Genomic DNA, 26,149 nt, shown 5'->3' with positions numbered 1-26,149 from the left:
AAAAAAAGGTTTTTTTTATATTGTTTTGCTTTGTTTCAATAGTTACCCACAGTATATTATCATCTTTGTAATTTAAAATCGATTTAATGAAGATAATGAAACAAAAATAAAATCCTTAGTTACATAATGTCTTTGATATTTCAAAGCACCTGTTAACCAATATTTATCAAGAAGAAATGGTAGAGAGCATACTTAGCATGCATGAGGTCCTGGGTTCAATCTCCAGTACCTCCATTAAAAAAATAATAATAATAAAAAATAAATAAATAGACTTAATGACCTCCCACACACACAAAAAAATTTAAAAACAAAAGGAGACAGCCCTGGAATTCTAGGACCACAGAGTTGGGAGCAGGGGATGATGGCAGTGCACTCAGAGGACAGTCCTCTGGAGTTGTCAGGGGACTGTCGTATAAGCCAGGAGCTGCCCGGTCGTCCCTGCTGCCATCTGGGAGAGCCTGCCTGAGACTGAATCCCATTGGAGGAAATCAGGAAACTAGTTTTTAAGTGAACATTAATTTTATTCACCTCACTAATAAAAAGAAAGTTGCATTTCTTGATAAGCCTGTGTTCCATTGCAATTAACAGCACAATCATCATGTTAAGCTAATCTACCTAGAACTCTTTTGACTTGGAATCTCAATTTTGAGTTTCAGAATAGAAAATGTCAAAAAGAATATGATATGGTTTTTCTTTAATTTATTTCTGAATGGATAGGGTCTGACCTACTGAAATTTCAGAGCTGGGCCCTCAGCTGAGATATCTATTGAATGCTCATGTCTGTCTTTTGTTTTATGACTTGTTTTAACTGTTTTCTTGATATAGGTATGGAAAATCACACAAAAGAAATAAATATACTTTGACACATCCCCATCATTCTTTGAGCAGAAAGAAAAGAGAATGAAGAAAAATGAATAAAGCCTAAGAGACCGGTGGGAAATCACCAAGTGTACCAACATATGCATAATCGGAGTCCCAGCAGAGAGGAGATAAAGCAACAGACAGAAACAGTATTTGAAAAAATAATGGCAGAAAACTCCCATAATCTGGTGAAAGGTGTGAGTCTGCACATCCAGAAGTTCAACAAAACCCAAATATAAATATATAAACTCAAGAAGATCCACATTAAGACATATTATAATCAAATTGTTGAAAACCAAAGACAAAGGGTCTAAAATGTAATATTATCCAGTGATAAAAAGAATGAAATCCTACCATTTGTGACAATATGGAGGGACCTTGAAGGGATGATGCGAAGTGAAATAAGTCAGACAGAGAAAGACAAATACTGCATGATATCACTTATATGTGGAATCTAAAAAACAAAACAAATGAAAAAACATAAAACAGAAACAGAGCTGTAGATACAAAGAACAAACTGGGGTTGATGGAGTGGAGCGGTGTTGGGGGATGAGTGAAATGGGTGATGGAGATTAACTGGTATGAACTTCCAGTGACAAAACAAACGAATCTCAGGGTGAAATGTACAGTATGGGGAATATAGTCATTAATAATGTAGTATCTTTGTGACAGTACCATCGTGACAGATGGTAACTTTCTGTTCATCAGACTCGATAATTCCAATCGACTCATCTTCAAGTTCTGCTGATTTCCTTCCTTGCTTCATCAAATGCACAACTGAAAGTCTCTAGTGAATTTTCCATTTCAGTTACTGTACTTTTCAACTCCAAAATTCCATTTGAGTTCCTTTTTATGATTTCTATCCCTTTATTGAATAGTCTCTATCTCATGTGTGTTATTCTGGTCTCCTTTACTTCTTTTTCCATGATATTCTTCAGCACGTTGAACGTATTTAAGACATTTAATTTAGGATACTTTCCTATTAATTCCGACTTCTGGGCTTTCTCAGATGTGGAAAATTTTCTGTTAATTTGTTTTCTGACTATGAATGAGCCATGCTTTCTGGTTTCTTTGGATGCCTTGTAATTGTTTGTTGAAAATTGGATGCTTTGAATAGTATAATGTGGTAACTTTCAAAATAAAATTCTCCTTTCTCCCCAAAATTTGTTACTTTTTGTTGTGGATTATAGTCATTTATCTGTCTAGTGACTTTTCAATACAATTTTTGTAAAGATTATAATTTTATTCATTTGTGTTCACTGAAGTCCATGTTCCCTCGGCTTGGTGGTCATCTGCTAATCTGTCAGAGTTTCCTTAAAAGTTTGAACTGAACTGAACGACTCCACCAAAACACCGGATTTAATTGACAATTACAGAACATTTGATCCAGCAACGGGTGATCGCAGGCATACGTCAGAGATACTGTGGGGCCAGTTCTAGGCCCCTGGGAGATTAGAAGTTTCCCAGTAGGTCCCCACTGATGGTCCCTGTGGAAGTGGTTCTGGAATATGAATAGGTTGTACCTGTGTGGCGGCTCAGGATGAGGAGGCCTGGGGTGGCGTCGTGGCTGTGAAGGGCAGGGCCTGGCCAGGATGCTGGACTCCAGACAGAAGTCTGGGAACCATGTCTGCTGCTGGGCTGAAACTCTGGAACAAACGGCAGCGAAACCTCAGCCCTCCGAGTCCTGAGAGCTCTAAGAAATGGCCGTTGGAAGATTCTGTGTCTGGGCTGATTTTCTGCACGTTTTTCCCCTGAACCATCATCTGGACTCATCCGCCCACCCGGCCAGCATGCCTGGCAGGTTGCCTGGTGCCGGCCTCGCTCCCAGGGGCACCGAGGTTGATTCTGGACTGCCTGGGTCCCCCATACACCTGCGATCTGAGCGGGAACTCGGGGCTGCCTGCTTGGTCAGAGGCAGCTCACCTGCACACAGTTTGTAGAGGGCGAGTCAGGGCCCCCAGGGATGAAGGAATCCAGGCTGCAGTAGAGGGAGCTGTCACGTGCTGGGGGCTCGAGGGGACCAGCTCACTAGAGACTGGGGGACTCTGGGCCCCAGGACCTGGACTGCAGTCCTGCCGGCTTCGATCCAGAGTTTATTCCAGCCGTTTCCCTTCCCACCGTTGTATCACACTTCTCAGCGAGAAAAACAGTCCTCCATGGATTCACTGATTGGCTCCACCTGCTGGATTCGGCTGATTGGCCAGCGCCACCAGGCCACTGCCCTGCCTGGGTGCTGCTCTCGTGAACCCCAATCCCTGCCGGGGGCCTTCTCACCCCAGCTCTGCTGCCCGCCTTTTTTGTTTTTGTCTTGTTTTCTTTTCCCCAGATCTTGACGTTTGCCAGTGGATTCTCAAATCCTATACCCCGTCACCACCCCCATCTCTGCTCTGGCTTCACACACTGAGAAGCGGACGAGAATGAGACTGATTTAATCTCGGTGTCCAGTGTCCAAATGATCATTTCACCAGCCACGTGTGAACATCTGCACACTCAGAATATGGCTAGTGCCACCAGGGAATGGAATTTTAAATTTAATTTACTTTATATCATTTTTTTCTTCCAGTTTTATTGAGATGCAATTGACAAACAGCACTATGTACTTTTGTGTGTGTGCTGGGGGTAGGCAATTAGGTTTTATTTATTTTTAATCGAGGTACTGGGGGATGAACCTAGGACCTCATACATGCTAAGCACACACTCTACCACTGAGCTATATCCTCCCCACTTAAATTGAAATTTGAAAACAGAAGCCATGAACGGTATTTTTCTGTTAAACGTAACTTTGTTTTGACAGAACTACATGTTACTTCAACCTTAAAATTTTAGTGTCCGAACTGAGATGTGCTGTAAGTGCAAAGTACACAACGGATTTCAAAAACTTAGTAGGAAAAAAAATAACATAAAATATTTCATTAATATTTTTACACGGATTACATGGTTAAATGATAATATTTTGGATACACTGGGTTAGATAAAATGTTATTACAATTAATTTCATCTTCTTGATTAATTAATTTTCTAGTGGCTACTAGAAAATTTTAAACTATACGTTCGGCTCACACCTGTCACTCTCACTATATTTCTAGTGGACAGTGCTCCTCTAGGGTTTTATCCTAAAGAAATAATTAAGGATATTCATGAAGTTTTGCTCCAAGTGGGTAATAGCCATGAAAGATTGGAAACAATCCGACTCTTCAACAATAGGGGCTGATATGAATAAATTACAATGTATTCATATATGGCCTACCATTAAAATAATGTATAAAATATGTATAATATTTGTAATGTATAAATAATGCATAAAAAGATTTATAAAACTACACGTGGACAGATGATTACAAAAAACCTCGGGAGGGTGTATAACAAAATGTTAGCAGTAGGAAGACTACAGGTGACCTATTTTTTCCCTGTTTGCTCCTCTGTAGCAATGTTAGAAGATACAATGTGTATGTATTACCTGCTTATCAATGGAAAAAAATGTTTGGATAGGCTTTGCAGTATGTTTTTTTTTTTTACACTGATGCTCTCCAGTGTCAGTGAGAATGTCAGTGGCCACTGAGGATGCCACCAGAGGGCACTCACTGGATTTGGAATATCAACATTTTAATACCCATGCACTTTGATTCAGGAACCTCACTTCTAGGAATCAGCCCTACAGATACACTTATGGGGGGGAGGGAGTAGAGCTCAGTGGTAGAGCGCGTGCTTAGCATGCACAAGGTCCTGGGTTCACTCCCCAGTGCCTCCGTATGTATAAATTAAACAAATAAATAAACACACAAATATAATTACGGCCCCCCCCCCAATTTTTTAAGTAAAAAAATACTTATACATGTATGTACATGGGGTAAAAGACTGGCTGGTTATTGCAACAAAGTTTGTCATTTTAGACCAATGGAAACAATTTTTTAAAGGTAAATGAATAGAAAGGCCAAATATGAATGAGTTATAGCACACTCATAGAATGGAATACTGAACAAACTCTCAAAACTAAGCTAGACTGATACACAGTGATGTGGGAAAATCTCCAAGATGCTCATCTTCAGCAAAAAGATGGAAAAAGCAAATGCGAAGACACTGTGTATTATGATTGCCTTTGTACTCTGACAAACTACGTGCATTAATGATGTTTGTAAACAGAGGAACTAGCAGAATACAACGCCCTATAATAGTAAAGACGAGCACCACAGAGGAGAGAGACACTCACTTTTGACTGTACATATATACTCTTTAACTTTTTATGAGAACATACTGCTTTCATTTTTCAACATTTAGAAGAATTTTAAAACCTTTAAGACTAGTTTGGGTATCCCGTCCACACCTGGCATACACATAGCCTTTGGGCTGCTCATTCACTCAGAGAATATTTCCTAAATGCCAGCTGTCTGCCCATGAGCCAGGTGCTGTGCTACACTCTGGGAATCCAGAAAAGAAAACAATCGATCAAAAGTTTACCTTCTTTCTTTTATTTCCGGTGCAGAGACCCAAAGCCAACCCGTTATTTCTAAAGACTGAGATATGCAACATACATCCATCAGCTGTCACTCTTAATTCTAGCGAGTTTCAAGACAAAAGATATCTTCCCAGGATGATAACTTCCCTCATCATGCAGAGGGGGAAAAACACCCGTGTAACTGAAGGCAAAGGGGATCCCTCCAATGCTGAGACAAAGCCACTTCTTACCAGTACTGAGTATGTCTAGAACTCTTGCTTCGTCGGCACTGATTTAAGCTGAGGACCCATTAGTCATTGAGAAAGTAGAAAAGCATCACATAAAGCCAGAGAAAAAGAACTCAGCTCTAACTCTTTATTTTGCCTTGGTTTTTTGTTTGTTTGTTTGTTTGTTTATTTGTTTTCCCAATGCTGATGTGTTGGAATAGGAGGCAGTACCAGGGAGCCCAAGGCTCCAGCCCCCACTCAGCAGCAGAGCAGACCTCAAGGGAACCTCAAAATTGCTCTAAACCTCAATTTTCTCACCTGGAAAATGAGGCTTAAATTGTACTGCTTCATAGAATCATGGTGAAGGTTAGAAGAGATTATTCCTGCAAAATGGTACCAAAGAATCACTCAGAATACCAGAGCGGTAGTACTGATTTTGTGTTACATGAATTTACAAGTATCTTCCATAATTAGCTTGGGGTCAGGGGTATGCCCCAAATACACTGATTACCAGTGTCAGGAAAAGTATTTCTACTAAATCAAAATCAGTTTTAAAATAAATAAATATTCCTTAAAGATCAAATGTATCGCTCCTGCCATTCAGTACCTGGTCTTTGTCTAGTTTTTCAATATTCTGTGACACTGAATGCTGTTTTTTTAAGGTATGAGATGATGGAGATATTTCTCCAAAGTTTAAAAATTAAAGATTACAGCTATACTGCGAGAGAATGTACTAAAAGTACTAACTGTAACTAAAAGTAAAAGTTGGATTTTAAAAAGTGTGCCTTCCTAATTAATTACTTACATCCTAATTTTGAAATTAATAGGATCTGAATCCATTCAACTTAACAGAAATTGCGTGAATGGAGCACATGCTTATCTCATTAACAATATCTATGAATTTGGGCTTTTTGCTAACTTCCTCAGTCTTTTCTTCTGAATAAATAAGGTTTTACTCTTTATTACTTCATAATAAACTGTGCTGTGTTTCCAACATGGCAAAAGAAATAAGGATCTTTTCTCTATAAATAAATAATAACAATGCGGTATCAACCTCTAAAAGGCATGAAGGAATCAGTGTCAACTGGAAACCAGTGACATCATGTTTCAGCATCACAGAAAACTGAAAAGCTACACTAAGACCAGACACTAACAGCAGGAATGATGGAACCATGTCACTGCTCAAACAGCCATTCCCAAGTGTGGGTCCACTGATAACCTGCGGGGGTACCCAGGCACGGCTTAAACAACACTGGGTCACACGTGAGCACTTCCTTTCCCGTCCCTGCTGCCATCTAACTTATATATCAAGGAGACAGTCTCAGTTCAGTGATACTATGTCGTTAACTCCTAAATATTGGCTAATCTCCCTTCGTAACATAGAGCAGGGCATGCACTCACAGCCCTAGGCAGGTAACATATTTAGAAACTTAATGACACTTGTGTTTTCATTGTGTTTATTTTCTTGACTGCCTTCCATTTATGGCAAGTGATATTCGTTTTTCATTGTAATAGTTGTACAAAGACTTACTTTTAAATACATGTATGTTTTTAGGAAATTGAGCTTGTTGGATAGCAAAATACACAGATACGTCAAAGACTATGGCAGTGGTAGAGACTGATGATTTGGGGCAACATCGTCCTATAGAATAATGTTCAAACTCCTTAGACTATTATTCAGGGCTCAACTTGACTCTGTTTCTCCTTCCTTACCTCTTTCATTTCCATGCAGTTCCCTGAACACACCACCTTGATGTCACCTCTCTGCATTTTCTCAGGCTCCTCCTACCCAGAAGCCCTGTTCCATATCCACCTGTGGTAGATTGTAAAGATGACCTGAATCCTTTACCCCTCCTGCTTCCATACCTTTCATGATCTGACTTTGCAGTTAACTCACTGAAGAGGTAGAGTTTAAACCAGCACCTCAGTTGATGTGACTTGCCTCAGCCAATAGAAAGAGGCCTCTTGTGTTTCTACTTGCTACTTCTCTTGGATCTGCATGAGAATGTGCACAGGGTAGTCAGCTCATCAGCTGAAGGATGAGAAACTACACAAAGTCAAGTCTTCACAGGCATCTCAGCAAAAGCCAACCTAGCTCAGCCAATGGCGAATTCTTGCCTGGGGTTGGCTATGAGTGAGCCCAGTCAAGATCAGAAGAGCCACTAATCCTCTGCAGATCGATAAAATTTATGTGGTATGCAGCTAAGGTTTTGTGACTGTTTGTTATGCAGCATTAGGGGGACCCATGGCTCACTGATACACCACCCCATCAACATATGGAACTCTAATTTTCTCTCCAAAGCCCATCTCAGATGTTAGCTTCCTCAGCAAGTCTTAAGTAATTCTTCCTTGGCGTTTGATTTGTACATACACTATTATAAAATGTATTACAGTTTTTTCCTGCATTATAATTGGTTAGTAATGAAGACACCAGGTATCTTAGAGGATTAAGCAGTCCTTTTCAGGCTAGGACAAGTAAGTAAAAGAAGCATAATAAAAATAAAACTACCCTTATTGAGTACTTCCATGTGCTGTCACATGCATCACATCAGTATATCCTCACATCCCCAGGAACGAGATGCTGTTACGATCTACATTTTACAGATGAAGAAATGAGACCCAGAGAAATTGAGCCAGTTGCTCACAATCAGACAACTTAAGTGGAGAGCTAAGATTCAAACCCAAGTCTGGTTCCAAAGCCCCAATAGTTCAGAAAGGATATCTTTATTTTAATTCACTTTTTTTAATAAACACATCCACAAACCGGAACCTTTTAGACAAAGTCAAAGCTCCCCGTGACCACGCCCTCTACTGCCGACCTCCTCCGCCCTGGAGAGAACAGGGGTAACTATCCAGACTCACTTGATGCCCCCCTGTCCAGATCTTCTGCATACTTTCACACATATGTACGTACATGTGGAAACTCTGCAGTGTGGTTTTATGGGTAGAGTTGGGTTTCTTCCCCTGCATAAATTGTATCATACTTTTTTGGCTCGGTAGTAAGCCCCAAGGATATCTCCCATTCGTTCATACTTATCTACCTCTTTCTTTTTCATCTTCTGCATGAGGGATTCCTTTGACACCAGGGTCAAAAGCCCATGATGCGAGCGGTCCTGGGAGGTCTGCTGGGGGCATCTTTGTCGGCTACCATAAAGCGTTTTCAGGAATAGGAGCCATGATTGCAGCCACCATTCACTGAGCCCTCATAGTGCTCCCGGAGCCATAAGATGAGCACTTTGACTGCATTTTAATCCCCTCAACAGTGCTAGCTGTGAGGCTGGGGTTCTAAGCCTATTCTGTAAACCAGAAAACTGAGGCATCAAAAATGGTAAATCACTTGCCTGGATCCACAAAGCTAGTTAAGCCAGGGAGCCAGGGTATGATCCCAGAACTCCCTCTCTTTACCAGGATGCTGCAGTCTGATTTGTCCACGGATCCTTCCCACTAAGCAGGAAATCCATACTTTGGGGTTTGACCCCTCAAGGGCAGAGAGACGTCTCACCCATCTAGGTATTGTGGGAGAAGGGCGTTTCTGGATTCCAGGTCTGAGGCTTGGGTAAGTCACGTCAGCTCCCTGAGCCTCTACTCTCTCATCTGTTAAATGGGCATCTCTCACCTTTGCTCGCAGGCCTGCTGAGGCATTGCATGAGATGATGTCTGTGCAGAAGACAGGCAGAACCCGCCTCCCACACACAAACACCGTGTCCTGACTACTCGTAGAGGGAATGTGTGGATTCTGGGAAGGTGTTTCTAGGGTCACCCAGAGACTGGTCCTACACCTGCCCAGAAGCCAGAATCAAGGGGCGTCCCCAGTCTGATGCATTAGCATGGGGGAGAGAGATAGGTGTGGGAAGCAGATGGAGTGGGGAAGACGGGTGGGGATGGGGCCACAGGTCCAGGGCCTCCCCCTGAGTCACAGAGGAACACGAATCAGCCTGCAGGACAAGAGCCTGGCTAGTCTGAGCAGGGACAAACCCAGAAAGCGCCCAGAGTGTGAGGTCGTACTGGGCAGAGACAGAGCAGCACTACCCAAACGGGGACCCTGGGAATCAGCAGCCCTTTCCCCAGGTCCCCAGGACTGGCTAGCAGTGCAGACTCATCACGGCCATCAGCCAGCCCGGGCTCTCTCTGAGCCCAATGCTGTGATAAGCACTTTTCATGAATTATCTATTTAATCCGCACAGCGACACTGAGACACGGGTCCAGTGACTGTCCCACTTCACAACCAAGAACACCGTGGCCCAGAAAGGTTAAATAACTTGCCCAAGGTCATCGAGCTACTGAGTGAGTGGATCAAGATTTGAACCCAAGTCTCACAAACTCTTATTTATTGACACACAGAGAATGTTCTGACCTACTGGCAAGTGAAACAACACTTGAACAGTTTAATCCCACTTTCTGAACATAAAATGTATGTACGTACACACACACACACACACACACACACACACACCCCTAGAAGGAAATGCTCCAAAATGTTAGCAGCTGCATCTCTGGGTTATTACAAGTGAGATTTACTTGCTCATTTTTGTGCATGTGTATCCTGCAATTTTTTTGATAAGCTTGAATTACCTGTGTGATAATTACAAACGTTATGAAAATCAGACACTTGCCAACAATTAAAGATGTAGGTCATTCATAATGTTAGCCATTAAATAAATTTTAAATATTATACAATATATAAATAAATATAAATCATGTATTTATTTATATATAATGTATATAAATTATACACACACGCATATCCCCATTTTACAGATAAAGAAACTGAGGGCCATAGAGCTTAACCAGCTCTCCTAAGGTACTAGATCATTTACAAGTTAGTTCAGTCTTTCCCTAATTTCCTGGCCATAAGAATCACCCAGAGGTGTTTGTTAAAAATCAAATGGCGGGGGAGGGGAACAGCTCAGTGGTAGATTGTTTACTTAGCATGCACAAGGTCCTAGGTTCAATCTCAAGTATTTCCATTAAAAATAAATAAACAAACCTAATTACCCCACCCGACCCCAAAAATCAGACTTCCAGATCCGTGCCCTAGAAATTCTGATCCAGGGAATCTGGAGAAGGCCCAGGAATCCATAGAAAAACAGCACCCCAATGTTCTGAGTGGCAGGCAAGCATAAGAAACATTCATCCACTGTCCAAATTACATCATGAAAGCAGTCTGCTTCTCAGACAAGCTTAAGCATCCAGATACTTAGGCAAAAAAAAAAAAAAAAAAAAAAAAAAAAAAAAAAAAAAAAAAAAACCGGGACAGAGAACCAGTTCTCAAAGCCAGGGTGCAGCACCCCCGCCAGCAGCGCCCTTTAAGAGCTGTGGGGTCGTGTGGAGAGCAGGCCTTTGCCGAGCAGCTCAGCGGGAAGTCCTTGTCTGGGGCCCCGGGGAATCCACAGAGCAGGCCATACCCATCCAGGCCTGAAGGGGCTCCCAGTGGGGCTGACAAGATAGCCCTGCAGACACAGATCACGAGGCAAAGGACACGAGTCAGAACAGAGGGCAGCCAGAGTTCAGTCCAGGCACCAAGGATGTAGAACTCTTGAGAACAGCCTCTTGGAACAAGCAGTGTTCCAAGATCACAGGATGAAAATGACGGCAGTTCTGTGTTTATGCTAAGGGAAGTAAGACCTCTCCTTCGTTCATTTTAAAGTTTTTTTTAGGTGTTTTCTAAATACAAAGAGCTGGGGGGAGGGGGGAGTGAGAGAGGGGATACAAAATCAATGACACCCTCTCCCTGCCCTGAGGCAGGGCTATTCAGGTGCCTTGAAGACACGGAAGTCAAGCCCCCTTCCTTTAAGTACAGAAACATTCAAGCACTTTAATGGCTACTTGACAGGATAATTTTACATCTGCTGAACCTGACGGTTTCAGAGCTAGGTTTATGTTTTGTTTGGGTTTGGGAGGCCATTTCATCTTTCTAGTAAATCACTTTTTACCATATTTTACAAAAGTATTGGCTACAAAGTACCAGGAAAGACAAAACTGATCCTTCCCCACACAAGGTGTGAGAGGCACTGACCTCCACTTGGGGAATTTCTCAGGGACTGACCTTAAACCCCCTACATCACTAAATCATTTTCCAAAATGGCTCTAAAGATACTGCCTTATAAGAGCATCTGACAATGCTGACGTGGGTGTGAGGTTGTTATTAACATTCCACAGATGGGGAAACAGAGGCTCAGAGACTCTGGAATTGTGCCCAAGCTCACACTGAAGCAGGAGGGTCAGGATTTGAACTCAGGATCTGATCCCCAGTCCCATGCCCTCTTCACAATAGCACTCTGCTGAAGTGGAGGGTCCAAACCACCTAGAGGTCAAGGTCGAGAAACACAATTAGAAAAGGGCCTTGGTATGTCCTCACCCTGCCAGACGTCCTAATTTATTTTTAGGTCACCCTCAGTTCAAGTCCGTGCAGAGCTGAACTCAAAAAAAGTCCAAAGAAATTCCATCTTTAAGTGAAGAAACACAGGGCTCCTGGAAATAGCACATCTAAGCTGAGCCCACCATTGGCTTCCTGGCTGTCCTGTACAAAGTAAGTTCCCCTGGGCCTGGATCAGAAGGATCCCTGGAATTGGAGAACAAGAACCCAGAGATGTAGTTCTCCATCTGCACACCAGGGGGCAGCCCGGCACTTCCCACGGCAGATGGAAAATTTTTTTCAGACCCTCCTGGATCTGAGCATCTTCAGTGCCTTATTACTGTACTCTGTATTAGCACCATGGTAAATTTAGCAGCCTAAACAACAACAACAACAACAACAACAAAAAAAAAACGTTTAAAGTCAAGACATGTGACAGAGCTATAAATAAACATGTCTGAAATCTCTAATGTAGAAACGGGAAACTTTTCACTCAGAATCTAAACCAAGATAAACCCAGAGACCCAAGGGCAAGTCCATGGGGTTTGGTTTGCTGGAGTCCAAAACCTTCACCACCTTGGTCCTTTTAAAAAAAAATGAAGCAGAGTCCGTGGAAGCTGGAAAGGAGTACAATACAGATTGTGGATCTATGTGACCCTTCACAAATCATCTTTGGTGTAAACCTCCCGGCAATGCCCATTTTACACATAAGGAAACTGAGGCTCAGGAATGAAATAGATGGCCTTCAAATCACACAGATGAAAAGGCAGGCTCCAGAGCCCTCGGCGCCCCTCAGGGCTGCCTGTCAGCAAGCACTCCATATTGCTGCTGTCTCTTTAGCAGGAACCGGCTAGTAGCAGAGAGCTCAAACCCTGAATCCACAGGGTCCAGTCTTCCCACTCCCCCGAGTTCTTTGCCTCCGGCTTTAGGCATAAAAGCCACTTTCCTGTCCTTCAGGTGTCATCCCTTCCCAGTCATCCCCCAATGTCATCATCACAACACCCTGTTTTTTAACTCGCGAGCACGCATCTGTATCCCACAAATTATCTTGTTTACTGGTTTCCATGGTTACGGCCCCTGCCCCCCTCATCTCACACACCCATCAGAATGTCAGCTCAAAAGAGCACGGGCTTTGCCAGTCTCCCCCCCCCCCCACCTCATCCCCCGCCCCGCCAGTGTTCAGATCAGTGCCTGGCATACAAGATTTTTTTCTTGGTCGCTCGATAAACCAACATCATTGTGGGGGCGGAGGGTCTGGCCTCGGCCCAGAAATCCCAACTCCTTTTCCAGCGGGCACCGCACGTTCAGAACCGGGCCCTGGCGCTGCGGCCCAGGCTCTCGGGTTCTCAGAGGCGGCGGGCGGGGGTTAGGAAACCGCCCGCGGCCCGACGCCTTCCCGCGGTTGCCAGGACGACCATTGTCATAACATCCCCGGCGCTCGGCGGGGCCGGCTGACAGCTTAGAGAATTATTTGACTCGCTAATGTCTCAAGTAACCGGACGATTTGCATCCGCAGTCAAATTGGCTGCTGAGGCTGGAGGCCAGGGAGACGCGCCCTTCCTCCTCTCCCCACCCCATCCCAGTTAGAACAGGATCCCTCGGGCCGAAGCCGCCCCGACCCACCCGTCCTGTGCCGGCCCCCAGGGTTTCTAAACTGCGGCCGGTTCCCTCTGCCCAGAACTGCCCACTGCTTTGGGTTAAAGCCCTCGGTGCTCCTGGTGGCTTTTCCTTTTGTTTGCATTCTTACTGCTAATGAATATTACCAATAGTAGTGGAAAAAAAAAGACTTCATATATTTAATGAGCACATACTTAGATGCCAGTCCCACTAGTAACTGCCTCACATCATAATTATAATTTTGATATTTTTGCCATAGCAATACATTGGTCTATAATATATTCATAGTATATCTGTATATTATAACATATACAGTGTATTATATGTTAATATATTGTTATTTATTATTGTGTATTATATGTACTATACAGGGTGTATATATGTGTATTATATATAATCGCATATATTATATATTCATTGATATAGATAGAAATTCATAGGTATATAATACAGAAGATAATTTTAAGCATAACAATATTTACATTATACAGCACATATTATGTGTTTATAATAATAAAACTGACATTTGCTGATACTTTTTGTATGCCAGCCCTGTGCCTACTGCTTTAGTTATGTTAAGAACGATCATATTATCAATAAAACATTACACAATAATACATTCATAATCATAATCATGATAAGTTTTATTGAATACTTACCACATGTCAGGCACTGCGTTAAGTGCTTCGTTACTGTTATCTGATTGTCAAATGCACCCTAACGGCCAAGAAGTTGGTTATTCCCATTTTGAAGATGAGAAAATGGAGGCAGAGTGACAACATAACTTGCCTAAGGTCACATGGATAATGGGCAGAGGCTGAGGTTGCCCCTGAACTTGTCCCGTTCTTTGTTTCCACACCACACTTTAAAGCTGTCAACCTTGACCTCTCTTAGGGGAGCTTGTTAGGAATACGCAGGCTGAACCCTGGCTTCCCCCAACCCACACATGCAGAATCAAATACCCCTGGGGCCAGGGGGCTTCTCTTCTTATTTCTTTTAAACAAGGTCCCCAGATAGTTCTGATGGAGCCTCCCCCCGCAAGAAAAAGTCCAGAACTACTGCCTTTGGGTTCTTTATCAGTCATTACCACTGCAGTGCCAATTAGGTGATCTGATTAAACGAGTAAGTCTTGAGGGGCTGAAATTCCAGAGAGGGCAGAGTGATGTATGTGGGACCAGTCATCCTGAAAATGAGAGGAAGCAGGGGGAAGAATAAGGCTGCAGGTCCCCTCAGGCAAACTTGTGTCACATCTGGAACCCCTCTCAACCTTTCTGGAACAAGGCCAGCCTCCATGAAGAGTAACAAATAATACTCTTTTGTCCAGGGCTGGCTTTAGGGGGGCAAAGCCAGTCAGTCTAAGTGACCTCCCACTGCCCGTCCCCCTGCCTCTCCCTTAATCATTCCCCAGGGACAGAGCTGTGCAGAGAACTAGAAGCTTGCAGGGTGGGGACCCACCCTTCACACCTACACTTTGAAACATGAGACCTCCAGGCAAGTGACAAAGATGGATGAAATTGTTTAAAAAAAAAAAAAAAGCCAGTGGGTGGGCACTAGAGGAGGCATGGCTGGGCGGAAAGGGCAGGAGTTCTGGGCAGCCATGCCTATAGTCCCTGGGCGGCGGGGGGTGGGGTGGGGACAGAGATAGACTCAAACAGTAGCCAAAAACATCTGTGGAAGGTCTGCCCTAGGTCACAAGTTGCCTTATTCTCCATTGCCTGAATGAGGGGGAAAGCAGAACAAAGATTCCAGGCATAAGGCAAGACCAGATGAAGCAAGGAAAAAACACGAAACCCCACGCACTGAAAGCACGTCTCGTTTGGGCAACTACTTTCCCCTGACTGCAGAAGCCTATTTCATCTAGAGCTGCATTTTCCAATACATCAGGCGCTCAGCACATGTGGCTATGTCCTGGTAAATTCAAATTAACTAAAATTACATAAATAATCAACACAGTGACTAAACAAGATTAGGGTAGCCTTTGGGCACTGTGGACAAAAATCCAGATAGCATTCTAACTGGTCATTATGTGACCACAGGTGATCGGAGAATTCAACCCCCCAAAAATGTCATCAGAATTTAAGCTTAAGCAGCATTATTTACAACTGCCAAGATGTGGAAACAACTGAAGTGTCTGTCAACACATGAATGGATAAAGAAGATGTGGTATATATGTGATGTATGTGAGACCAATCATATATATATATACACACACACATACACAGTAGAATACTATTCAGCCATAAAAAGGATGAAATTTTGCCATTTGCAGCAACATGATGGACTTGGAGGGCATTATGCTAACTGAAGTAAGTCAGACAGAGAAAGACCAATACTGTATGTCACTTATAGGTGAAATCAAAAAAATACAACAAACTAGTGAATATAACAAAAAAGAAGCAGTCTCACAGATAAAGAGGACAAACTAGTGGTTCTCAGTGGGGACAGGGAAGTGGGGAGGAGCAAAATGGGGGTAGGGGATTAAGAAGTATAATTAGGTACAAAATAAACTACAAAGATACACCGTACAACACGGGGAATATAGCAAATACTTTATAATAACTATAAATGGAGTGTACCCTTTAAAATTGTGTATCACTATATTGCACACCTGTAACTAATAATTTTTAAAATAAATTTTGTAATATTAAACTTCAATTGTACTTCAATTTAAAAAAAAAAAAACCTTTAAGCTTAGAATTGTATGAGATAAACTAGTTTCCTGAATGAGTTAGTATCTTTGAGTTCTGGGAAAATCTAGGATGAATTATAGACATACTTAAGATAATTAAACCCATAATAATAATATTTGAATTAAAGAGTCTGTGCCTTTGGAGTATTTATTTTACACTTTCTTCATGTTCTCTCTAATGTGAGCAATTAGAGGAAGGCTTCACCTTTCTAACTCTAATTTGAAATGTATAATTGAATAACTGATTTAGACATACATTTTAAGTTGAAATTGTATTCAATTTGTCTACCATATTAGGAAGTGGCTTAAGGCCCAGCATATTTAGAAGTTTTAGTTTTGACTTCTCCATATGCTATGTATGTAGTTGGGAAGGCTTATCGGTTTACCAAATACTTTAAAATAATCCTTCATATCAAATTTATAAGTATAGTTAAAATTGTTTGAAGATGTTTAATTCACTGAGGTTGTCAATGGGAGCAAATATTACATGAAGTCCTCTTATATGTGATGGCTAAAATTTGTTAAGACTTACATAAATTGAATAATACTGCATGTAAGCTGAATTTAAAGCATATGGAGAAAAAGGGTATTGAATTTTTTTCTTTGCTTTAATAATTAACTTCTAAAACCAAAAAATAATTGCATAGAAGTGAAAATTCAGTTCTTCAGTTACACTAATCACATTTCAAGGGGCCAATACACGATATGGCCGGCGGCGGTGGTGCTGGACAACACAGATGTACAGTATGTCTGTCATTCTTACAGTGTTTCCTCTAAAATGCATGCCCAATTTTTAGCATGTCTCTTTGGAGGCAAACACCTCAAAGCCCTTTTCCCCTAAATAGACAATACAACTCTAAGATGTTCGTGATTGTCCCAGTGGAAAATGCAAACTCCTAAAGGAGACACGGTACAGCTCCAGAGCAGACCTGGGATGGGAGAGGAGAGACCAGTGCAGGGAATGCTGGCTGTGACATGTCCCCCAGAATGAGGAAAATCCATTTAAATCTGCAGGAGGAGGCAGAGAAGCTATAAACGCACCCTCTAACCCCTCTCCATCTTATTTTGCAATGGGTTTTTACCAAATTCTTGATACGACTATCACTCTGACCCTCGCTCAGTACTGAGCAGCTTTTTTGAATGGGAAATCCGGGCATGGTTTAATTGATTTCTGATTTTTCCCCCCATTTGGTAAATTTCACATGCAAGCTAAAGGATTCTGACCCAAAAATAAACTTGGAGATTTTCAAGTGAGCCAGAAAATGGTCCAGCTAAGATGAAGCAGACGACGTCACCGTGCCCTTTGAGTGCTAGGGTGAAGAAAGATGGCAATTGAAGTCAGGGGCCAGCACTCAATTCTCTGCTTTGCAATTAAGAAGCTATGAGGCACCAGGCAAGCCCATAACCTTCACAGACTTGTTCATCTTTCCATTAGATGAAAGATTAAAAAATATTCTCCAGAGTGACCCCAAGTTCAAAAAATGTCAGTGTTATTCTTAGGAGTGATACCGATGAAGGAAAAGCAAAAGCTTCCTACTGTCTCACACTAGTCTCGGCTTTGCTGGGCAAGGAAGACCATTTTTGTGTCTCCTTGTGCTGCACCTGGGACCTTGGCAATGGGGTCAGTGTTCAGAAGAGAACGCCAGCCAGGCAGGGAGGTCTCGGGGTTGAGGCGTGAGGCTCCCGGTCTTGTATGCAAGCAAGCAAAGCCTCAAGCAGGGAGACTTCGGCACACGTAGCTATCATGGAAGTGAAATCAGAGAGCAAAAGAAAGAGTTCCAGGCTGGGAGCTGTTCAGGTGACCAGGCTCTCATCTGGCTCTCTCCCGAACAAGCTGGTAGAACCTCATTTAGGGCAGCATTACCCGAAATAACTTTCTGTGATGACATCAGTGTCCTGTATCTGCAGCGCCCAAGATGGTAGCCACTAGTCACGTGTGGCTATTGAGTACTTGAAATGTGGCTACTGCATGTGACCGAGGAGCTGAATTCAAAGTTTTTATGTAATACTGATTAGTTTTCAAAGGCCACATGCAACCAGTGGCTACCATCTTGGACAGAGCAGATGTAACTCTTCCTCCATGGTGTTCCTTTCGTCTCCCCATTTTCCTTTCCTGCAGCAAAAAGCCATACCTGCTCCTCCCTGCTTTTCAGGTATGTTTAGGGGTTGGACAAAGGGATTACTATGGAGGGTTGGGAGTTTGCTGAGAGAGAGTCCCTTCAGAGGCGTGAGGTTGTATTGCCCAGCTGAGCTCTGGGCAGTTTCCCACTCAGATCTAGCTATGGCCATGGACGAAGGTCCAAGGTCCTGAGACTGTCACCCAAGACCTTCCTTTCCTGTGGCCTAAACTCTCTCCATTTCTCCTCTAAGAATGCATTCATTAGATTTCCAGTTCACTCTGAGTGCCATCCAAATGCCTTACCCTGGCCAGCAGGGCTCTGCCCACTTCTCCCCCATCATGAACCCCACAACTCTTTATTCCAAGTCCATAAGAAAGTTCTTCCACTTCTCAAATGAGCCAAGCTCACTACTACCCCAGGGCCTTTGCATATGCTGGCCCTGTCAACAGGAGCCCTCGCCACACACAATCTGGCCAGCTCTTTCTCATCCTGCAGAGCCCCACTCACATGTCATGTCCATTCGAACAAGACAGATAAGACCTTGCTCTGTTATTCTCTCCTGTATCACCATGTTCTTCTTCTTCATAGCACTTATCATAACTTCCAATCATATCACAATCCCCCCGTGTCTCTTGCTTAACGTCTTTCTTCCCCTGTCTGGGCACTGGTCTCTTTTGTCCTCCTCGGTGTCTTTAACACCCAGCAGAGTGCCTGATGCACAGTAAGTGCTTCACATTTGCTTGATGAGGAAGTGAGTGAATGAATGATCCCTTATACTTTCTTCCTCTGCCCCTTTGCCTTCACCAAGGGGTTCTCAAAGTGGAGTCCCCAGACCTGGGCCTTCAACATCAGCTGGGAACTTGTTAGTTATGCAGACTCTCCGGTCCCACCCCAGACCCACTGAATGGAACTCTGGGGGTGACAGAGCAATGTGTTTTTCACAAGGTGATTCTGAGGCCTGTTCAAGTTCAAAAGCTGCTAATGTAGGCCCTTTTGTGCTTCTGAAACGACCTCTCTATGCTTTGACCTCCTGTTCATTCTTCAGGTTCTAGCTCAAATGCCCACTCTCCCTGGAAGCCTTCTTCCTTCCCTGCCCAGAGGATAATCTGCCATCCTCAACTCCAAAACCACAACGTTTATGCTTGACAGCTAGAATGTATTCCCTCGTGTCAGAGTTGTTTCCACTCACGTCTTAATTCACCCACCAGATTTCAAGTATCTTAAGGGCAGGGGGCCTTGCCTTTGTCACTTTTGCATTATCCCAACAACGAACCCAGTGATAGCCCCCTGGGAAGCAACTAAAACCTTACAGTGCGTTCATGAATGCATCAGGGATGCACACAAATGACCAAAGGAAAGGCTTTCTCCACGCACAAAACCCTCAGCTGTCCCACAGTTCCTGGGTTCAGAGTCCCAGCCTGAACGCTGATTACATCTTTTGTTTTGTTTGTTTTGGTGTGTTCTAGGGTGTGGAGGGGGCTTGGTATACAAACACAACAGACTGGCAACTCCAACCATCTGCTGCTAACCTAGAGATGTGGTTGTTGACAATACGGTAAAGTAGAAAAGCTATTCTTCCCCAAGAGGAAGAGAGAAGAGAGGTTCTTTGATCACATGATCCTCTTTCACATGGGGTCTTACAGCCATCTCAGCAACAGCAGTCTCCCTTCTTCAGCCCTTTATGCATATTCTCTCCAATTCTTACTACAAACCTACGAGGTTGGCCTCATTGTCCCCATTTTACAAATGAGGAAAACAGGACATCAGTTGACTGGTCTGGCACAAGTCTAGCTGGGCAGTGGCAGAGCTGACCCCAGGGGTTGTCTGGCCCCAAAGCTGCAGTCTTTCCGCAGGCCATGGCAGCCAGCTGAGTTGGTACGAGGCAGAACCAGAGGCCAAGGCTGTGGTTAAGTCCAGAAGGGTTAGTGACTCTATGCATCTGAGCCCAATTAATCTCTCTCAAGGTCATGAGAACAGAGAGAGCAGGACAATGAATGGCTTAGGGCCCCTCCCCCAGGACCACAGTCCTATCCAGAGCCCCTCTAAGGGAATGTTGGGGTGTCCTGGGCACATTTACAGAGGACATGCATTTCCCTGAAAAGCCAGGGGCAGCTCCAGGCCTCAGCAAGGAAACACCATGGCAGCTCTAAAAGACCAGACAACCTCAAGAGGAAAGCACCTTGCAGGTCCCAACAAAGCTCCACTCTCAAGGAGCTCTGAGGGTACTGAAGTGGACAGGTACATGCACAGCTCCTGCAAATGAGTGCAGGGGGCAGTGGATACTAGAACAGAGAGATGAATTCTGGAGGGGCAATCTGAGAAAACTCCCTGGAGGAGGTGGCATCCAAGGCATGCCTTGACAGACACCCATAATTTCCTGTGTTCCAATTCGCCATTCAACTGTCCCTACACACAAAAACACACCCACACCAGCTTCCCCTTGAGCAGAGGGGAGTCACTTGTGGATGGGGGACTGAACTGTATGAATCCTGAGGTTCCTTTCAACCTTGGAATCCTATGATTGCAGAGATCTGGAACCTAACCATCTTCTATTCATCTGCCATCCATCCACCCAACCAACCACCTGCCATCCATCTATTCACTCACCCACCCATTAATCCATCCACTCAGCCACCTATGCAAGCAACCATTCATTCATCCGTCTAACCATCCATTTGTCATATAAACATTTCACTCATGGTAACTGCCTAGTACTATATAATGAAAACACAGAGAAGCCAGGATTGACTCCCATCTGGAAAGCCAATGACATCTCATTGGGCAAATCAGGATTTGTGGAGCTATTACCTCCATGTAATATAAATTCTTATTACTAGCTTAACAATAGTTAATTTAAACCAATCCCATAGTAGAATAATACACTGTTTTAAAATGTGTTTCATATAGTGCCTGCCACACAGTAGACAATGAAGAAATAGTCGGTTTCCTGCAAGTGCCAACCACTGTGCTAAGCCTTGAGATACAATGGTGAACAAGGCAGACTTGATCCCTGCCCTCGTGGAACTTCTATTTTTGTGGGAAAGAGAAATAACAAATAAGCAATAAATAAGATAACCATGGATTATGTTAAGTGTTATGGTTGTGACAAAGAGCTGAGAGCATGTAAGAAGAAAGGATGGCTTGTTAGCCAGACCAGCCAAAGGAAGTCTTCCTACAGAAGGGGTCAGGTGGAGCCAAGCACAGCATGTGCAAAGGCCCTGAGGTGGGAAAGCACCTGGTGTGTTTCAGGAACTCAGAACGGATTTATTACGGGCAAAGGAAAGAGATGGAGGGGATGAAGTCAAAGATGCAGGCAAGGCTTAGAGCATGTGGGTCTTATAATTATGGCAAGGAGTAAGTCTTTATGCCTATGCAGTGGGAGCTGTTGCAGAAGTTTTTTAAACAAGGAGTGACATTACCTGATAAAATGAGTTAACAATCTCATTTGCCCCATAAAGCAACTTTGTGAGAGATGGGTCTGGCCAATAGCATTACATCCATTTTACAGATGGGGAAACGGAGGCACCTGGTGATTTAGGGCCTCCTCCATCTGTCTGGATCTGGACTCTGATTCACCCCAGCTGGCCATTTGGGCTCCTCTGTCTTTCAATAGCGAAGCCCTTTCTACAGATTACGATGCCGCATAATCCCCAATCCCAGAGTGAATGATACAAGCAAAAGAGAGGAAGAAAGAGGACACGAGACTGAGGATGAGGAGAAATCTGTCTCTGTCGAGGCCTCAGCACAATGATCCTCCATGCACACAGACTTGAGCTGAGATGGACATTTTCAGCTCAGTATCGGAGGAGGCAATATCCCCAACTATTGCTAGAACTAAAGGTGGTCTTCTCAAAGGGAAATTTCTGAAAACCTATTACTTGTAGTGGTGGAAAGCAAAAACAAAAACAAAAACCAAGGCCTTCCCAGAAGCTTGGTGGTCAGCCAGCTCATCATGTTCAGTATCCACCCAAAGCTGATATTCAGGAGAGATGTTGCCAAAAATGCTGCTTTGAGACTGAGGAAACATACAATCTCATATTTCTGGGGGATGTGCAAGTAGTTATATATTTATGAAAAGCAATCTGGCAGGGGTTATTAAAAATTCAAATTATCCTTTGACCTTTGCAGCTGTTGTATAGTGAGCGAGCGGAAAAGAGAAAGGCAGACGCAAAATACTGCCCTGAATAGACCTCCGCAAAACCCAATGCGGGAAATGAGGGAGTAGGATGCGCCAGACTTATCTGTCTCCATCGTCTCCCCCATCCGCCCCGGTCCTTCTCTTTACGTGAAGCTTCACCGGCAACAAATGGGGGAAGAGGCAGCCACAGCATCTGCCGGGTAGAAAAAGCACACATAACTAATGCTTTTCTGTCTTCTTTCCCGATGTTCAAGAGGCAGTGCCAGAGGATGCCCCCACCGGGAGGAGGGAGAACAGAGTCTCGCTGGGTGTCCTTGACACATCACTTCATCTACCCAGGCCTCGGATTCCACTGCGATGGGCACAGTCACAACAGGCCTGTTGGATGCAGATGGCAAAGCCCAGGCTCAGAGAAGCAAAATGACTGCCCCGGGTTACACAGCTACGAGGTGGCGCAGCTGGACGGAGAATCCAGATCTTTCCAATGAAGGTTGTAGGAGTCATTCCTACTCCTATTTACTGAGCACTTACTACACTCTGCATACGCATCTCATTTGATCAGCACCACAAACCTATAAAGTAGGTATTACTATTAATCACTCTTTACAGATAAGGAAACTGACACAGAGAGAGGTTAGTCAGTTTGCCCAAGATCACACAGCCAGGGAAGGTGGAGCCTGAAAATGAACGCAAAGGGTCTAGCGCCAAGCCCAGGCACCTAACCACCATACAACCCTGCCAGGGTTCTCTCTGGGGGAAAAGTGTGTGCACACTCACGTGTGTGTGCAATACGTACATTGTCTATATAACTTACATGTAATCATACAGGTGTACACACACATATAATATACATACATATATATATATATATAACACAATTACATAGACATCTATGTGTCTATGTAATTGTTAAGTATATCCCTTTTCTGTCTTTGCTGTGTGCATTTTATCTCATAAGCATCTATGACCTGGATTATTAAAAACACAGGGTCATCCCGTGGGAAAGAGAAAGAATATCTTGTCTTCTTTTTTAATCAAGGTCCTAAGAAGAGGTGGGGGGAGGGGACGGTAGAGATGCCCATGATATTTACATGCAGGCCCATCTTGGTCAAAATCCACACACACAGGCCTCCATGGAACCACATAGAGTAAGAGGGCATATAACCAATTCCTAGAACCTAGCCTATTCTTGGGATGCTCTGCCTTAGGGAACTAAAAACCCTATTAAACCTGGCTTCGATAGAGGAAACTTTTACAAAGCAAGAAATCCAGAGGGCAGTGCTCCCAGGGTTGATTCATTCAGTGGCTCATTGGCACTATCACGACCCACACGTGAGGATGGCTCCTAGTGGGCACAAAAATGGCTGCAGCAGTTCCACGCAGGTGATGACAAAGCGGCAGCATTCTCTCCAAAGCTCTCTTTCCATGAGTGAGACAACACTTTTTCTGGGAGCCCTCCTCCATGAGACCTCCCCTGAATCCCATTGGTCAGAATGGGAGGCCACATGGTCAGGATGAGCCAATCATTGCAAGGAGAATGTCATTGGCTTAGACCAGTCATGAGTGATCCCCCGAAGGGTGGTACTACTCAAATAAGGACAAACAAAAGCAGATTAGAATTCAGGAAGCAGGGAGGAAGATGGGTGGCTTCGGATAGGCAAACAGGAGTGTTTGCCACACACAGCACGTGCCTTGAGAAATGCTGAATGCTTGGGACTGTATTGCCAGCAAGTGCAGCCTCTTTTCCAGCCCCAGATAACTTCAGGTTTAAACTCCTGTTGAGGACAACCATACAGCCACCAGCATTTTTTAGTTTTCATTCAGATGTTTGACCTTTGGTTTTTTCCCCCAGGGTACTACTCCCAAACTTTCCACTGGAGTTCAGATTCAATCCTGGATGAGGCTTCTGGGAAAACTCAGAGGGTCAATGCTACAAATAAAAGCTTCCACCATATCCAAAGTACATTCTCTAAAAGGGCAAATAGTGTATGATTACACCTACACAAGGTACCTAGGATAGTCCAATTCACAGAGGCAGGAAGTAGAGTAGAGGTTTGTGGGGGAGGCATGGGGGGGGTGTTACGCACTGAATGCTTGTGTCTCCCCAAAATTCGTATGTCGAAGCCCTAATCCCCAGTGTGATGGTATTTGGAGTTGGGAACTTTGGGAGGCAATAAGGTTTCAGATGAAGTCACAAGAGTGGGGCCCCCATGATGGGAGGAGCTGACTTAGAAGCCAGAGCACTCTGTCCACCGTGTGAGGATACAGCAAGCAGGCAACTGTCTGCAAGCCAGGTTGAAAGCCCTCACCAGAACCGGACCACGCAGGCACCCTGATCTTGGACTTTCAGATAAAATCAATGTTGTTTAAGCCACACGTTCTGTGGTTTTTTGTTACGGCAGCACTGGATGACAGGGACTTACTGTTTCATGAATACAGAGTTTCAGTTTGGGATGATGAAAAAGTTCTGGGGACAGATCATGGTGATGGTTACACAATATGCAAATCCACTTAATACTGAACTGTACACTTGAAATGGTAAGTCTTACGCTATACATATTTTACAACAATATGAAAATTTGTGCTTCCAGAAAAGCCCCAGCTATTATAGTGTCCATTTTATTCTATTTTATTTTATGGTGTAGGGGGAAGTAATTAGGTTTATTTATTTATTTGCTTGTTTATTTTTTTAACAGAGGTACTGGGGATTGAATTCAGGACCTCCTGCATGCTAAGCACAGGCTCTACCACTGAGCTATACCCTCCCCTCTGATACAGTGTCCATTTTATATGCAGAAACCAAAGGTGTTTAGAACCAGGGTCACCCAATTCCATAGCACCACATGGAGACGATGTCTCAGACTCAGATCCCTCTTCATACCCAGGTCATGGGCAGAAGGAAAATCCAAGTGCAGAAACAGTTCACCAGCAAAGGAAGGCAGGTCTCTTCTGGTTATTACTAGCAGGGCGAGGCAGCGGGGTGTGGAGGGCACCAGCTGCGTGGCTCTCACGGGAGAGGGACCCAAGGCGAAGTGGGGGGACGTCATGCCGTGCATCTGGGCAGATAGCTCTGCGCTCACGACGGCCTAAAACTTTCCACCAAAATCCCCACATGCAGCCACTCAGCTCTTGCGGGAGAATTAACGCGGGTCCCCGGGGACGAGATTTTCCATGTTTAGCTTCAACCCAAAGGAAAATTTTGTTAGAAAGTTTAAAGGGTGTGATTATTTTTAAATAAGACATCAGGCCACAATGTCAGCACACCCACAAGAGTTAAAAAAAGGCTTGCATCTTGTCTCTCTTTTTTTTTTTCCCTAATACAATTCAAATGACTAAACCACAGAAGAAAGTAAAGCAAGTTAATGCTTAATTAACAGCCTACCGTGGTTCCAGGAACTTGCTTTATTCTAAGCTAGTGGTTCTGAAGTAGGGGCGATTTTGGCTCCCAGGAGACATGTGGCAAAGTCTGGAGACATTTTTGATTGTCACAACTTGCAGGGGACGGGTGGCTACTGGCATCTGGTGGGTAGAGGCCAGGGTTGCTGCTCAGCGTCCTACAGTGCACAGGATGGCCCCCCACTTTCCTCCCATCACCGCCCCCCCCAACAAAGAATTATCCAGCCCCAAATATCAGCAGTGCTGAGGCTGAGAAACCCTCTCCTAGGCCAATGGTTCTCGACCTTGAGCTGCATCGGAATTCCCTACAGGGC

At 43.9% G+C, this 26,149-nt stretch overlaps 1 protein-coding gene across 1 annotated transcript in view; it reads right to left on the bottom strand.

Annotated features, from left to right (window-relative positions):
• Window positions 1-26,149, bottom strand: part of KSR2 (kinase suppressor of ras 2) — a 376,779-nt gene that overhangs the window by 296,898 nt on the left and 53,732 nt on the right. The window lies entirely within an intron of this gene.

Source organism: Camelus ferus, chromosome 32 (assembly GCF_009834535.1).
Source record: "Camelus ferus isolate YT-003-E chromosome 32, BCGSAC_Cfer_1.0, whole genome shotgun sequence".
NCBI lineage: Eukaryota > Metazoa > Chordata > Mammalia > Artiodactyla > Camelidae > Camelus > Camelus ferus.
The sequence above is the reverse complement of the archived record's forward strand: the minus strand, read 5'-3'. Positions and strand labels throughout refer to the sequence as shown.